The sequence below is a fragment of the Euphorbia lathyris genome, chromosome 2 (genome assembly GCF_963576675.1).
Source record: "Euphorbia lathyris chromosome 2, ddEupLath1.1, whole genome shotgun sequence".
Lineage (NCBI taxonomy): Eukaryota > Viridiplantae > Streptophyta > Magnoliopsida > Malpighiales > Euphorbiaceae > Euphorbia > Euphorbia lathyris.
In genome coordinates this window covers 48,814,215-48,830,717 of record NC_088911.1, presented here as the reverse complement: position 1 = coordinate 48,830,717, position 16,503 = coordinate 48,814,215, and the positions used below count along the sequence as shown (strand labels likewise).

The following is a 16,503-nucleotide window of genomic DNA, read 5'->3' as shown; positions in this document are numbered from 1 at the left end:
TTAGAAGAAGCCGAACCTGGATAACTCCGCTGAGTGAAGTATTTCTAACCCTTAACTCCTTAATATATTGCTTGCTTAAAACAATCTAAAACTGACCAAGTAAAAGAGGTCAAGCTGAGTTGTGCGCTACCAACGAGTTAGTTCAGGAATAGACTCTAAGTGCTATTTCCTGACCTAAGCAACGAAGCTGATCTAGTCACTAGTTGACTAAGCCAGTGTCTTGCTGATTGCTAAGTGCCGCTGTTACATAATCTTTTCTCAAAGGAAAGAAATCTGCCCTAATCATTTTAAAAAAGGTAAAATAGTTCCTAACCCCCCCCTTGGAACTATATTTGCAACCTTACAAGGGACCAACATGGTTGTGATGTCCTTTCTCAGCTTCTTAGAGTCTGATCTTGTCTTTTTGCAAACGGATCATTCGCGCTGTCCTGACGAGCACTCAGCTTGACTTTATTGACGTTGCCTTTATTCTTTGTCTCTAGCGAGGCTGAGTCATATTCTACTCAGCTTCGTCTTCAAGCATTTGTTCTGAAGAAGACTTTTCTTCTATTATGCTGAGTTGTGTTCCACTCAACTTCTTTGGTCAGATTCATCTTCAAGCGTTTGTTTTGAAGATGACTTTTCTTCTAATATGCTGAGTCATGTTTTACTCAGCTTCTGTGTCTCATGCTGACTTCATTCTGTCGTACTTTTTATTTCTGTTTACTTAAAATTATACTCAACATTGAACAAACACATTAGTACAATTAAACCAAAGCACTTAAATTTAATTGCCCCTTAATCATGGATTAACTTAAATAAGTTTGTCAAATCAAAATCATGTGGAAATGTGTTTCAACACATGGTTCCTTCCTCAACAACAGAACATTTATTTGAAGTCGGTGATCCAGATTGTTGTCTGTGCTGTGTATCATCTCCAATGTTCGGCCAAAAACGGAATGTAAGGGAAGAAAGCATATGAGAGAAAGAAGAGAAGAAAAAGGAAAGCACTGAAGGTGGGAAAATGATAGAAAGGGAAGAGGCGGCGGGATGAGTAGAGAGATAGAGAACAAAAACTAGAATAAAACGAAATGAAAGAATAGGAAACCCTAAAATGCTAATGGAAAATGACAAAATTGAACATGATATGTACGACGTCGTTTTACTATAAGTGTGCTAAATACTCAAATACCCATATCAGGTGTTCTTGAACTGATGCAATTGGAGGTTAAATTTGGAAAATTTGGCAAAAATTGAAATCAATCGGAATTCACTATTCCTTATTGGATTCATCTTTATATAATAGTATTGATATATATTTATAACTTTTCATTTTTTTTATTTAATTTATCTTTAGTTAAACTTCACACTGTTAAGCTATTCAACATAACCTTCCATGAACTTTAATTGGCTTTCCTTTTTTTTTTATACATATGTATATTACAAATTTTTTATATTTATAACTATATATAATATATAGTATCAAATTTTACTACTTTTAACTGTTATCATATTAGTTAATCATAAATGTTTTATAATTAATTGTTCCCGAAGCGAAGCAAAAGTATCCTTCTAGTATTTATATAAAGAGGATAAACTCAAATACTTTTAATTTGGTATAAATTTAAAAATTATATTTATATAAATCGGTTAAACTCAAGTACTTTTAATTTGGTATAGATTTAATTTTTTAGTATATTTATATAAAGAAAGGTAAACTTAAGTACTTTTAATTTGGTATAGCTTTTACTTTGCTCGTAAGTACTTTTAATTTGGTATAGCTTTAATAGGAAAGGAATGGGTGGTTATGGATGAGGATATGGAAATGGAATAAGTGGTTATGGAAAAGGAAGATGTGGTTATGCGAAGGGAAGAGGTGGCTATAACAAACCTGGGCATGGTCGTTACTCGCCCGCTGCTATCGAAGAAACATGACAAGTAAAAAATTAGATGAAAAATTAGCCTTCAATGTAAGGGCAATTTATATATATGTCCATTTGAAACAAAATTAAGACATGTTATGTAGGCCTATACGCTTTGTATTCAATAAGGATATATCTTTATATGCATGCCATGCCCTACACACACACATATATATACACATTAGTACAGAAATGGCCTATGGCCACGGTCGTTTACCGTCATTAGCCATGGTTGTATGATTGTGGCCAAAAGGGGGGCGTGGCAAATGCTTGGCGTCTTTAGCCACGGTTGTTCGACCGTGGCCAAAGGGGTCTAATGCCCTATGTTTTGGCCACGGTTGTTACAAAAAACCGTGGCTAAAGGGATAAAGGGGTCCTTTTAGCCACGGTCTTTCGTAACAACCAACTTTAATGATCTGATCATTAGAGTCGGTTGTAGAAGAACCGTGGCTAATGATAAGAGCATTGGAGTCGGTTGTTGTAACAATCGACTCCAGTGCTCTAATCATTAGATTCAGTTGTTTTGCAACCGTGGCTAATGTTAATTATATTAGAGTCGGTTGTTTCCCTAATGCTATTGTTTTTAACAATTTTACATCAGCAGGTTCAAATTAAACCTACTCTATTTTTTTTTTTTTTGTATTATTGTAATTAACGGTAAACAAGATTTGTTATCCTCAGTCGTTTACCGTAGTCGAAATTGATCCTGATGTATTACTGAAATTAAATGCAAAATCAATAAAAATGTACACAAATATAGGGTAATTAATTAACCTGATATATATAGACAATCTTTGATTCAATATTCACAGTATTTCCAAGTATTTAACCAACTGTATATTACTGTGAGCACAAAAAAACTGAGATATACTCATTAATATTCTATAATACTACTCTCTACAACATGATGTTAAACATAACTAGGCCTAATCAAAATAATTTTCAAAGAGCTTCAAAAGTTGACCAATAATCAAAATCCTGCCAGAACACCTTATGAAGATGATAAGGGACACGAGCAGCAGCAAAATACTAGGCCTAATCAGCAACTACCATAAGAAATATTGCATTAAAACAATAATAATATAAGCACGAACTTTATAATAATAACGGCTTAAGAACAGTATTACATTACAACATACCTAATTCATGATGCAACATAAAAAGGACATAAACCGTGATGCCCAAATATCCAAAATCTCATTAAGCTCGTCCTCGATATATGGTGAAGTTCTTCCAAAAACCTTATTAAATAGAAAAGATAAAATGTAAATACATTATCCAAAAATGATATACATAATAAGGATACAAATTAAAATATATACAACAAAACTTACATTTTTTAACTCTTGAAAATCACGGTGTTGCAAAATTATATCCAACATGTATCGCATTAAATAATTGTACACGTACAAGTAATTGAGAAATTTCTAATTGTACACATACAAATTCACCATACTCCATGTTCTGGAAAACCTTTTGTTAAACTTAAAATTGAGAATTGAGAACAGATCATAACCAAGATAAGGATAAGTATGTATTTAACTAATAAATAGGTAATACATAATTCAGCAATACATAAAAGATGAAAAACATGAAACAAATTAGTCAAATTTGATTGAGCTATGCAAATTCGGGTTTACTTGTTTTGGCATTGCAAATTCTGCAGTTTTTTACTCCTCTGATTTTAAGGAGTTCAACTTAGATTCGATTTCGAGAAAGTGTTAGTTTTTGAATGTGAATTGTGCAAATGGAAGTGTCATAATGTAAAAAAGTGTCACATTTGGGAGCATAGAATTACATAATGTTTGAATGTGAATTGTGCAAATCAATTTTTATAAAGTTATACCGTCAAAGAGCACGCAACTAACCTCAACTACATAGTCCTGAGATTTTGTTGACACAAGGCAGAGAATCGCTTGATGAGGATTGAGACAGAAAGGCCATTTCCTCTTATAATGCTCTAATAGTATGGCAATCATACGATCAATAGACTCTAAATGGCTCTATGTATCATGACATACTAACTAAAGCCGAATAAACTCAACCTACAAAGTGGCACACTGAAATTTCCTATTTAGTGCATCATAGACATTAATATCTATCTTAAGCCCATAAAAATCTCCACCACCTTCATTAATCCGTATAATATAATAAAAACAGAAGCATCAAAAGGTAAAGAAAAAATAAAAAGTAAAAGTACTTTACACATTAAGGAAAACAATTATGGTATTCACCATCAGATCCATTAGTATGGTACTGACCAATTCATGTTTTTTCATTTCACCAAAAAGGCATCCATTCAGTTTTGAAGAACTCCACCTGAAAGCTCCTCGAATAAATAAGTGTTAATGCCATCTCCAACTTCAGAACCTGCATCCAGTTTCGGAATAGAACTAAACTAGTATGCCAGTTCTGGAAACAAAACCGGTCCATCCAATTCTAGAACAGACTGGTATACCAGTTTTGTTTTAGAACTGGTATCCAGTTCTGGTTCTAGAACTATTGTACCAATTCTGGAAATTCATCCAACAAAATGAACTATAAATTATGTGTGAGGGGAGAGAACAAAGGGAAAGGGAAGAGCAGTTTCAACATGAGACAAAAAAGTGTACCCTTTCTTCTTTGGAGAGCTTAAGAAAATTAAGTTGCATTTCCTACACCCAGACCATAATGTAACCGTGAAATAGGCCCCTTGAGTCTACACCACCCTGCACTGGACTGAAACGGATAACATATAGAATGTCAGAATGCTTAAATTGGTATACATGAGGTAAAGTTTGTTTGCATATATGCAAAGGGTTCTCAATTTTGTTATATCACAAACGTGATCCCCCCATAACTCAAGATCCATTTCTAAATCAGCAATTGATGTTAGCAGTTCGTTCGCATGTTGCTGTGTACTGGATGGGGTCCAGAAAGACAAAAGTTCTTATCTTGTTACACAACTCACTATTGTAGACAGCAGTTGTAATGTTTGACAAGGCAATTAAGCTGAAAATGGGCAAACATGTATCAGAACTTAAGAGATGGATGAAGTGATAAATTTATTAATTTAAAGCAAGTAATATCTGCTCGTTAACTATATTTGTTAGTTTTGATTCAAAAATGGCAAATTGACACTCTGCAATTAAAAAGTTCTGAATCTGAAAAGCACCTCTAGTTGTGCTTAAAATGAGCTGGATTTGTTGGCTTAATCTGTTGAGCCAACAAATTAGGCCATTAACATCATTCACCAAAAGCTAAAAATAAAAGAAAAAGGAACAACTCAAATTACTAAACGATAAAGCATGAGATTGCTCAAAAGTAAGACAAAATATGCACACGATGCAACGATCAAATATAACAAAATTACTAACTTCATATTAATATATAGATAAGTAGGAGAAAAAGGAAAGAAAAGAATAATAGGGGATTAAAGGATTAAAGGCAGTGAACATCTTTGATGAAAGCTACATCATAAGTTGATTTTTATTTCACTGTCATTGGTGCTTCAACAGAAAAAGCAGCAAAGCAAGAAGTTGAGCTCAGAGCAAAGCAAAGAAATCTTATAACACTCAAAGAATTTATCCTTATAATTAGATTTTTTTTCCTTGAAAGGGCACATTTACAAAACTCGGAAAATGACACTTACCCTCTTAATGACATAGGCTAACCAATTCCCATTTGTCCCAGTTAAATCAAGCCACTGACTTCTGGCCTCAAATTGATGATGCAGTTCAATCAGCATTGATCAAAATGTTTCCATCCTCTAAATGTTACAATTACTTAATTTCTAATTAGTATGGTAATGCATTTCTCAATTGAGAAATTTTATAATACTTCTGGTCAATCATCTCTCACTAAGTGATATGCATTTCTTTTTTAGTAGTTAGATGCATGACTCTTAGTGAATTTTAAAAGTTTTCATTTTTCCCTCTTAAAAATTAATGCTTTATCCATTTTAAAATAATTTTATAATACTTTAGAAACACTTCAAACTGAAAATCTACAAAAACACTTCAAATTGAAAATCTACAAGAGTCATGCTCAAAATTGTAAATAGAAACCAACTTGTAAGTAGAAACACTTCAGATTGTAAAATAATAGCAAAATCTACAGCTTCAGATTGTAAAATAATGGCAAGATTGTAAGAGGCATGCTCAAAATTATAAGTAGAAACAACTTAAAACTCATCTTTCTGCTATTTACATTGAAGAACTAAGACATCAAATGAGAGTTTCACTAGTATAACACATCCAGTTCACACTCGGAGCATATCGATAGTGACTAGACCTCGCCATGGGCCGATGAGCCCGCCCGCCCGACCCGACCCGAGCCCAGGCCCATTTAGTCAGGCCTAGACACATAAAATTAGTGTCAGGCCCGGCCCGATTAAGCCCGCCTAGTAAATGGACGGGCCTGGGCTATGTAAATACCCGACCGGCCCGGCCCGGCCCGTTATATTGATATGTATTTATAAATTTAATTATATAAATTAAATGAGTCCATAAAAACCCTACATATATAAATTTATAGATAATTAAATAAGTAATCAGTATTTACAATTTACTATTAGTTTGTTATATTTTTCTAAAACTTATTAACTATTATGTTTATTATATTTTATTAAAAAAAGTTAGTATTTTATTTTAATTGATTTTTTTTAATATAGATATGGGCGGGCGGGCGGGCTTGGGATTCCTTTTTTAGGCCCAAGCCCGCCCAAGCCCGAGCCCGACTATATTAGTGTGGGCTTGGGATGGGCTTGGGCTTATCAGATTTGATCACAAGACCGGCCCGAGCCCGACCCAGCCTGAGCCCATGCCGAGGTCTAATAGTGACCCAACATCCAGCGGCTTAATATTTAATTAGATATAACCATACTAAAGCCTAACTCGACATAACTCATATATGAGCTGGGTTATGGCTGCCATTATGTGGAATACTTAACTGTTTCTAACTCGCAAACTCAATAGACCATTCACCCAAAACTCAAATGGTAATTTAGTTCATCAACGACATTATCAAGAAGCTCAGCCACGACTGGAAACAAGAAATTAAAGAAAGTAACAAAAGCGAGAAGTATGCAATTATAACAAAATCCAGAGATATTTTCCTTTCAGCGACTAATTACAAGAAAGAAACGAACCAGCGGCAAAGTAAACAAGAAAAATGCAAAGTATGCCTCCGAAAGCCCATATATGTGACATTGCGTTCTAGATAATTCATGAATTTAGGGTGCACATCAAGACGATTAAATTCATCTGAAAATCCATAAAGGAATTCAACAAATAAAACAGACTCACAAGTAAATATAAGCCAATTACTTCTATTAGCTGCTATATAACCCTGTTACTGCCCAAGTTCATACTTTCCAGCTTTCCGAAACTAGCGACATACATGTGGATGTGGTGCTGCACATTGAGGAAATCTAAGATAATGGCTTCACTAAACCCACATGATAAACGAAACCAGAAGAACGAACACGAACACAAACGAAACCCATAAGATGGAACACGAACACCAACAAACTCATATAATAAACGAAATCATAAGAAAGAACACAGAAAACGAAATCATAAAGGAACCCTAAAAGATAGAACACGAACCCATATAACAATGAAGCTCAAAAGAATAACAAATGAAACCAATTTACTTACCTCTTTTCTGTTTCTTCTGCCACAACCGAAACACGAATGAAACCCAGTCAGCGCAGATGAAACTTCAAACCGAGTTGCTCATGGGTAGAAAGTAACTCAAACTCAAAGAATGGAGGTTTTCGAGCAAATGAGAGAAAGGAGGAGAAAGTTGCTCTATAATATTATCTAGGTTGCGCAAAGGAGATAAAGAGAAATGAGGAGAATAATATCTCGTTCTTAAATAGGTTTTTAGAGTCGGTTATTTAATTAACTAACTCTAAAGAGTAATTGGCATCCGTTTTCAATGAACCGACGCTATTAACCCCAGTAATTGGTGGCGGTTCATTACTGGCTCATTAACCTCGGTTTACATTTAAACTGACGCTGATTATTGGGTCATTAGTCTCGGTTTAAGAAGAACCGATGCTAATGACCACCTAAACTGAGCACCATTTTAAAAAATCACATTTAGAGTCAGTTTTTTCAAAAAAACGACTCCAATAATGTATTATTTGAGTCGGTTTTTTGAAATAACCGACCCCAATTACTTGTAGTCATGGTTTTGCAAACAATCGTAGCTAATAATGCGTGGCTATAGACCATTTCTGTACTAGTAATATATATATATATATATGTGTATCTTCTGGGTTTTTTCATCATTTTCCCACTACTACAACTTTGATTGTGTATGATATGATAAAACTACTACTACAACTTTGAACGATACACATTCGGGTGGGGAAGTTTCAATGTCGATAAGGTATTTATATTTGATAGAGATTGTAACTGGATCACCTCCATAGAGTTGCAATGTCATATTCGACACTGGTAATTCCAATCTATGGGTCCTTTCTTCAAAATGCTTATTATCAGTATGTTCTTCAATGTTTCTCTACGAAGATCAAATTTCTTTTCCCCAATTTTGCTGCATTCAAATAGATTATCTTGTAACTGCCTTGCAGATTACTTGCTATTTCCATTCCAAGTTCAGAGGAAGGATGTCTTATACGTATACAAAGATTGGTACATTTTGGCTCTTGAGCTGCTTGTTTCAAATTTCTTAATTTACACACACACAGATGATCCATTTGTTAAATCCATATCAGGAATCCTTTGCAAAATTGATTATGGTTTTGGATCCATCTCTGGCTTCATCAGCAAAGATAATATCAAATTAGGGGAAAGTACAATTAGAGATCAAGTGAATTAATTTAACCTTCAGTAAATATATTCTGCATTTCAAATTTGTTTGTATAATTGTATACTAATTAAATGCAGTGACATTATGACCTTTCTCAACATTCAGGAGTTTGTGGAGGTTTCAAAAGAAGGATTTATAACATTCTTAGTTACACAGTTTGACTGAATACTTGAACTCATGTCTCAGGATATTGTTGTTGGGCAAGCTATACCAATATGGTATAGTTCTAGCATAGCTATTGGTATATAAAATTTGTTTGGATTGCTCTTTTTTATCAATTAAGGGAGGAGGGAGCTGGTTTTTAAGAAGTAATTTTCTAGTTGGCGAAGTTAGTATTGTTGTTTATGCATTGAACCTTTTGATGCTCCGTGCGCGTGTATAATATGGTATGACAAGGTCATCTAAAGCAGAAAATTTCAATGTCGTATTCGACATTGGTAGTTTCAATATATGGGTCCCTTCTTCAAAATGCCTATTATATGTATGTTCTTCAATGTTTCTCCACTAAGATCAGAGGAAGGATGTCTCATACTTATACAAAGATTGGTTACATTTTGGCTCTTGAGCTCCTTGTTTGAAATTTTCTTATTTTACACACACACAAATGATCCATTTGTTAAATCCATGTCAGGAATCCTTTGCATAAAATTTTATGGTTCTGGATCCATCTCTGGCTTCTTCAGCAAAGATTATATCAAATTAAAGGATAGTACAATTAGATATCAAGTGAACTAATTTAACCTTTAGTAAATAAATTCCACATTTCAGATTTGTTTGTATAATTATATCTTAATTAGCTGCAATATTGATATTATGACCTTTCTCAATATTCTAGAGTTTATGGAGGTTACAAAAAAAGGATTTATAACATTCTTAGTTACACAGTTTGACCGAATACTTGGACTTGGGTTTTAGGATATTGCTGTCAAGTAAGCTACACCAATGTGGTATAGTTCTAGTATTCCTATTGGTATATAAACTTTGTTTGTATTGCTCTTTTTTATCAATTAAGGGAGGAGGGGAGCTAGTTTAAGAAGAAATTTTCTGGTTGGCTAAGTTAGTATTATTGTTTATGTATTGAACCTTTTGATGCTCCGTGCGCAACTATAATATGGTATGACAAGGTCATCTGACCAGAAATTTTTCTCTCTTTGATTAAATCGGGACCCAACATCAGGATTAAGTTATGTGATTGTACTTGGAGGTCTTAACTGGAGATATTTTAGGGATGGACATACATATGTCCCTCTAACTGAAAAGGTTTACTGATAGGTATGCATAATTCAAAGTTTGTTAAGTTTCTCCATCCTATTCCGCTAATATAACTAACTGAAACAATGCTCAATTACCAGATTGAGGTGGGAGATATATTTATTGCCAACAGTTCAACAAGTGATTCTACAACCTTGGCTTGTATGGTCAAAGTGACCAACAATTTTCTTACTTGTGTTTTCTTTTGAATGAAGTTCTATTTTAAAACATAAGGTTACACATATCTAATGATGTCCAATGAACTTTGCACTCTCTATGAAGCTTCTCATCAAAACAAACTTGAAAAATAGTTTAGTTTCATACATTTGTTCTTTCCAAGTTTTCCTTAACTGTAAGAACTGAACAACCATCTGAACAATTAAATTCAAAGATAGTTCTTGTGTCAGCAATGACAAGGCGAACCATCCCTAAATCAATGTTTGAAATTCTATGATGATACAAAGATGGTTGTGCTGCTATAATGGACTCGGGGACTTCGTTTATTGTTGGTCCAACTGTAATTGTTTCTTACCTTTTGAAGTATAGATGACCTTATCTACTCTCTTTTTTCGTCAGTTGATTGTTTTTTATATTTAAGCTAGTCTCACCAACTCCAGTTTTCAGACTATTGTACCCAAATTAACCATACTATTGGGGCACAAGGATACATGAACTTGGAATACATATATGTGGTTTCCAATTATGCAACTTTAATTTGGGAAATGTGAATATCTAGGGTTAGTTATTCCTTATCTCTCTTTCAAACCATCTTAGTTGTTGCATATAATGAAAGGAACTGAGATCTCGTCTATGCAGTTGCGACCTGAAATTGTGTGCGTGGATATTAGACTGTGTCTGTATCATAATCGTAATAGGTAAGCTGACATGATTTGGATTTCTTTTCTATCTTTATTTCCAATTACATACCAGAAAAGGAATCGTGTAGGTCTGTTATAAAGACTTCAGTGGATGATGCAGTGAGGGAGAAATCATTCGTTATTGATAAAAGCACCTCACGTATATTATACGGGATGGTTGTTTTTTTGGATTCAACTACAACTTAAATAACAAAAAGCAAAAGAAAAGATATTCAAATATGTGGATGAGGTAGATTTCATAAATGTGAACTTTGGGTTATTTTTCATTTTGGGATTTTAAATTGGAACCTATGGTTTTTTTGTTGAAAGTTATGCGAAAGGCTTCTGAATCCAACCGAAAAATCATTCATAGACTACAACAACATGACAAGCATGTCATATGTGACGTTCACCATTGTTAATAAATCCTTTCCTCTATCACCACAATATGTTTTGTCGTTATTCTCAATTACTCCATTGCTGAGCAACATTTTCTTGAGACACTAGATTGATAGATTACAATGGAAGCTTGAATTGCAAGAATCCACATTTGTATGCAGAAAGACTAGTTTTTTTTCTAATTGACGATGCATTTTATTTTTCGGATTCAGTACTTGGTGCCAAGATGAGCCTAATTGTATTGATATTTTTTTTAATGAAATGATGTATGTTTATAACATTTTGGTTGCCTCACATTGAGGCTACAGTCCCAAAAAATAAGTTCAATTGCATTACTAATCATGAATTTACCGACAAAAAAAATCAAATTTTAAATATAGTGTAAATTTTTTACCGACGGATTACTGACAGCTTTTCGGTACTAACTGCTTGTTGTAAGTGTTTATAAATCGTTAGTAGAGACATTGTAAGCCGCGAGTAGAGAAGTGTTGCTATTAAAAAACTTTACCCTGATGCCCTAGTCAAACCGTCGGTAACAGTAGCAACAGTAGCGTAACAACATTTTTAAACGGTTACAAAAAACGTCACTAATGTTTTTACCGACAATTATAACCCTCGCTACAGTTGGAACAATCTGTCGATAAAAACCTTTTTTTGTGGTGACACTTGCCTTTATTATTATTATTATTATTATTATTATTCAATTGGTTCTTTAAACTTTCGAGATCTTTTGGATTTTTTACAATAATTTATTGATATCTTAAATTTGTTTAAAATGTTTATAAAAATTTATTTAAAGAAAATTATTAGTTTTGAAGTTGTTATAATAATCTATTAACTTTGCAAATTTTTTTTTCTTTTGCCACGTATATTTATAAAACTAATAAGATATTTTAAATAAATTCAAAAAATTAATGAGAGATTTTCAAATTTTAGTGAACTAATGAGATATTTTTAAAATTTAATGAAATAATTGAATAATCTAAATAAGACTTAAATGATTATTTAAATATAAAGAGACTTAATTATATATTTGTCGTTTTTTTATTACTATTATTTGATTGGTTATTTAAATTTTTGAGATTTTTTGAATTTTATTACAATAATTTATTGACATTTTAAATTATTTAAAGTGAATTATTAATTTTGAAGTTGTTATTATAATTTATTAATTTTGAAAATATATTTTAAATAAGTTTAAAAATTTAACAGAGGTTTCCAAACTTTAATAAAATAATACTATATTTTTAAAAGTTAATAAGATAATGAAATAATTTATAGAAAGCTCTTCATTAATTTAACCCCATCATAAAATTAGGTTGGAAATTAGGAAATAGCAAAAAAAAAAAAAAAAAAAAAAAAAAAAAAAAAAAAAAGTTACATGGAAGTGTGGCTCTAAATGTAAGGGGTCGTTTAGTTCGCAGAATAGAATAGTTATTCCTAATGAATAGTTATTTCCACATTTGGTTCAATGTTTTCGATGGAATAGTTATTCCATGGAATCTCTATTCCTTGTTTTTATGGAATAACTATTCTTCAATTTTTCTAAGGAATAGACTATTCTTAATAGTATATTTTTATAATTTACAAAATTAACCCCATTAAATTCTCAATCTTCTCTCTAGCCAATTTCTCAAATCCTATATATTTTGGCTAATCCATAATTTATATCATAAAAAACATGAAAATAGAAAAATGAGGAAAACGTTAAAAAATGTAAAAATACGAAAAATATGAAAAAAATGTGAATAACGTAAAAAAAAGTTAGAAACACGAAAATATGAAAAAACCCCGAAAAACTTGAAAACATAAACAAACGCGAAAAACAAAAAAAAACGTAAAAAAGCATACACACGAAAAAAGTGACAACACGAAATGCACAAAAACGGGAAAAATACGAAAAACACAAAAACATAAAAAATACGAAAAACACAAAAACACAAAAACATGAAAAATACGAAAACGTAAAAAATGCTAAAACACAAAAACATGACAATACATGAAAAACGCAATGAACATGAAAGTGCGAAAAACGCAAACAAAATACAAAAACGTGAAAAAATACGAAAAACATAAAAAAACGTGAATAACACGAAAAACTAACAAAATGCGAAAAAACGAAAACGTGAAAAAAAGGAAAAACTAAAACGTGAAAAAACAAGAAAATGCAAAAACTCCAATGACATGATACCACGAAAACATGAGAAAACGCAAAAATTACGAAAATGTGAACAAATACGAAAAACGAGAAAACTTGAAAAACACAAAAAATGAAAAAAACGTAAAAAAACATGAAAATATGAAAAAAACGTAATAAATGCATTTTCGCATTTTTAAAGTCTTTTCATGTTTTTGTGTTTTTCGCTTTTTTCACGTTTTTCACATTTCGTGCTTTTTCATCTTTTTTTTGTTTTTAATATTTTTTACTTTTCGTTATTTTTGAATTTTTTTCACTTTTTGTGTTTTCACGTTTTCGTGTTTTTAACAAATTTTCACGTTTTTTTTTTTGCATTTTTTCACATTTTTTTGTTTTTCAAATTTTCGTATTTTCCACATATCTTTTCACATCTTTTTTGTATTTTTTTTTTTTTTGCATTTTTTTATTTTCATGGGATTTTTTCTATATGTTTTTCCTATTTTTGCGTTTTAATAGTTTTCCACATCTCTATATTTTTTTGTGCATATTTTTTTGTGCGTTTTCATGTTTTACGTGTTGTTTTTTTGTGTTCACATGTCTATATGTTTTTCTCGTTTTCACCATTTTCCACTTTTTTTTCGTTTTTTTCTTTTTTTTTTGTGTGTTTTCAATATTTTTTTGCGCTTTGACATTTTGTGTGTTTTATTGTTTTCCACCTCTCTTTTTTTCGTGTTTTTACAATTTTTCCGTTTTCATGTTTTTATTGTTTTTAATTTTTTTTCTATTTTTCGTATTTTGTTCCGTATTTCATGTTTCCCCGTTTTTCTGTTTTTTATATATTTTTTAAAATAATATATATTAAATATTTGAACAATTTATAGTAATAATTAAAATTTTAAAAGAAATAAGATATTACATTTGAGGGTAATATTATCTTATGAATAAAAAAAAATTATCTATTACATTCTATCTTATTCCACCAACCAAACATGAGAATAGTAATTTCTAATCCATTCTTTGCTATTCTATTCCGCGAACCAAACGGCACCTAAATGGTAGTCATTTTAATCCCTTTGTGATATTGTATATGCTTTAATCGGTAGTCATTTTAATCATGTAAGGTTTTATTCCTTAAATTTTACTTTTTGTATTTTTTCTTTTTCCATCTAATGAAATTACAAGTTTTTTCTTAAAAAAAAAAAGTAATTGGATAGTTAGATCGAGTTGGGCCGCACATGAGCTAAATTGTTGGTTATGCGTGTATAGGCCCTTAAAAGGCCTTAACTTGGGCCACACATGAGCTAAGTTATTGGTCATTTGTGGGCTATACCAAATCTCCAGCACTCAGGCACAAAAACTAGCCTAACATGGGATTCAGATTCTCAAGCTGAAATGCTAGAAAATCTTTGTATGATGATCATCCAATTTAATCTACATCTTCAAACTGAAAACGATTCTCGAGGTAGGGATGGGTAAAAAAAACCCGACTAAACCATTATCTGAACTAAAAACTAAAAATCCGAATTGGAAAAACCGGTTAACCGAACCGATAGACACAGTTTAAGTTTGTATATATTAATTATAACGGATAATGGTTTAAGTTTACATTTTATAAAATACCTGACGGTTTTGGTTAACTGAACCGTTCATAATAATATATATATAGTTTAAAAAAATGCAAGATGATAAATTTTTAAAATATATTTTCCCGACCTTTCTAACCTCGTTTTTTTAAAAAAATTATACTATTAGACTCGTCTAAGTTAGACGGTCATTTTGAGATCCCTGAAGATCAGGTAAAAAAATTTCCGGTGAACGGAATCCGGGTGGGCGTTTTCTGACGAGAAAAAAAGTGTCCAAAAACTTCTCAAAAAATTCCAACAAATGTAAAACCTTATCCTGAGAAATTTTAATTCTTGGGTCGAAGTAGGATTTCTTACGGTTTAGTCCCAATAAAACTTTTTCCTTAATTTTATCTATTTTACATGCTTCAACAATTTGTTGGGTCAAAACCGTAAGGAATCTCGCTTTGAGCCAAGAATTAAAGTTTCTTAAAATGATGTTTTACATATTTTGAAATTTTTTGATAATTTTCTGAACACATTTTTTATCCGACTTACATTGTTCCGACAGTGCACGAAATTGTTCCAAATCAGTGTGCAATTTGTTCCAACATAATACTTATATTGTTCCAACAGAATAAATCAGCGTACTAATTTTTTCAATAAAATAGTTATATTATTCCAGTATAATACTTATATTGTTCCAACATAATAAATCAGTTTACCAATTGTTCCAAATCAGTTTACCAAAAATTCCGGTTAGCGGAATCCGGGTGGGCGTTTTCCGGCGAAATAAAAGTGCCCAGAAAATTCTTAAAAAATTCCAGAAAATGTAAAAGATTATTCTGAGAAACTTTAATTCTTGGGTCGAAGCGGGATTTCGTAAAGTTTAGTCTCAATAAAACGTTTTTCTTAATTTTATCTATTTTACATGCTTCAATAATTTGTTGGGTCAAAACCGTAAGGAATCTCGCTTTGAGCTAAGAATTAAAGTTTCTTGAAATGATGTTTTACATGTTTTGAAAATTTTTTATAATTTTCTGAACATATTTTTTATCCTACTTACATTGTTCCCACAGTGTACGAAATTGTTCCAAATCAGTGTACCACTTATTCCAAACAGGGCCCAAAAGCCCAAAGAGCAAGGCCCACTAAGCCATCTCAGCTCACTATAAATACCCCCAACATATGAAAGGTAAAGAGATATTCTGACTCACTACTCAATCGGGTACCCTCTAAGCTCTCCGATTATTTCCTTCAAGTAATCATCTTGAACATCTAACTGTCTTGATTGTCGGAGTATTCACAGGGACCGCTCCCCGCGCAGAGACGATAACCGAGAGCTACGAGAACCCCCGAAGGTTGCCCGGATCACTGTAGTTCATTCCCTAATTATTTGGTGCGGTGATCGTGGACTACAAGTGATTTTCAAAGTTTCCAGCAGGATGCAGACACCAACTGAGTCCACTCTGACCGGAGTGCCAAACGCCACTGCTACCAGTTCCATGACCAGCGAAGCACGTCCCACGCTGTCCACCCCAATCTCTCCCAGGAACTTGGCTCCGCTAATGGAGGAA

The 16,503-nt window shown here is 32.3% G+C and overlaps 1 long non-coding RNA gene and 1 pseudogene across 7 annotated transcripts; one reads left to right on the top strand and one right to left on the bottom strand.

Annotated features, from left to right (window-relative positions):
• Nucleotides 1–2,666: 2,666 nt before the first annotated feature.
• On the bottom strand, nt 2,667–7,711 carry LOC136218112 (uncharacterized). 7 transcript variants are annotated; one of them, XR_010683640.1, is made up of 5 exons: nt 7,541–7,711; nt 4,852–4,892; nt 4,514–4,619; nt 3,041–4,271; nt 2,667–2,947 (listed from the first exon to the last, which is right to left on the bottom strand). It is a non-coding gene; the product is annotated as an uncharacterized lncRNA (long non-coding RNA). The 7 variants fall into 7 exon arrangements; XR_010683639.1 differs by lacking the exon at nt 4,852–4,892 and having other exon boundaries at nt 3,041–3,142; nt 3,236–4,271; XR_010683643.1 differs by lacking the exon at nt 4,852–4,892 and having other exon boundaries at nt 3,041–3,142; nt 3,770–4,271.
• Nucleotides 7,712–8,268: 557 nt separating this feature from the next.
• LOC136216947 (cyprosin-like) lies at nt 8,269–11,335 on the top strand (annotated as a pseudogene).
• Nucleotides 11,336–16,503: the final 5,168 nt, after the last annotated feature.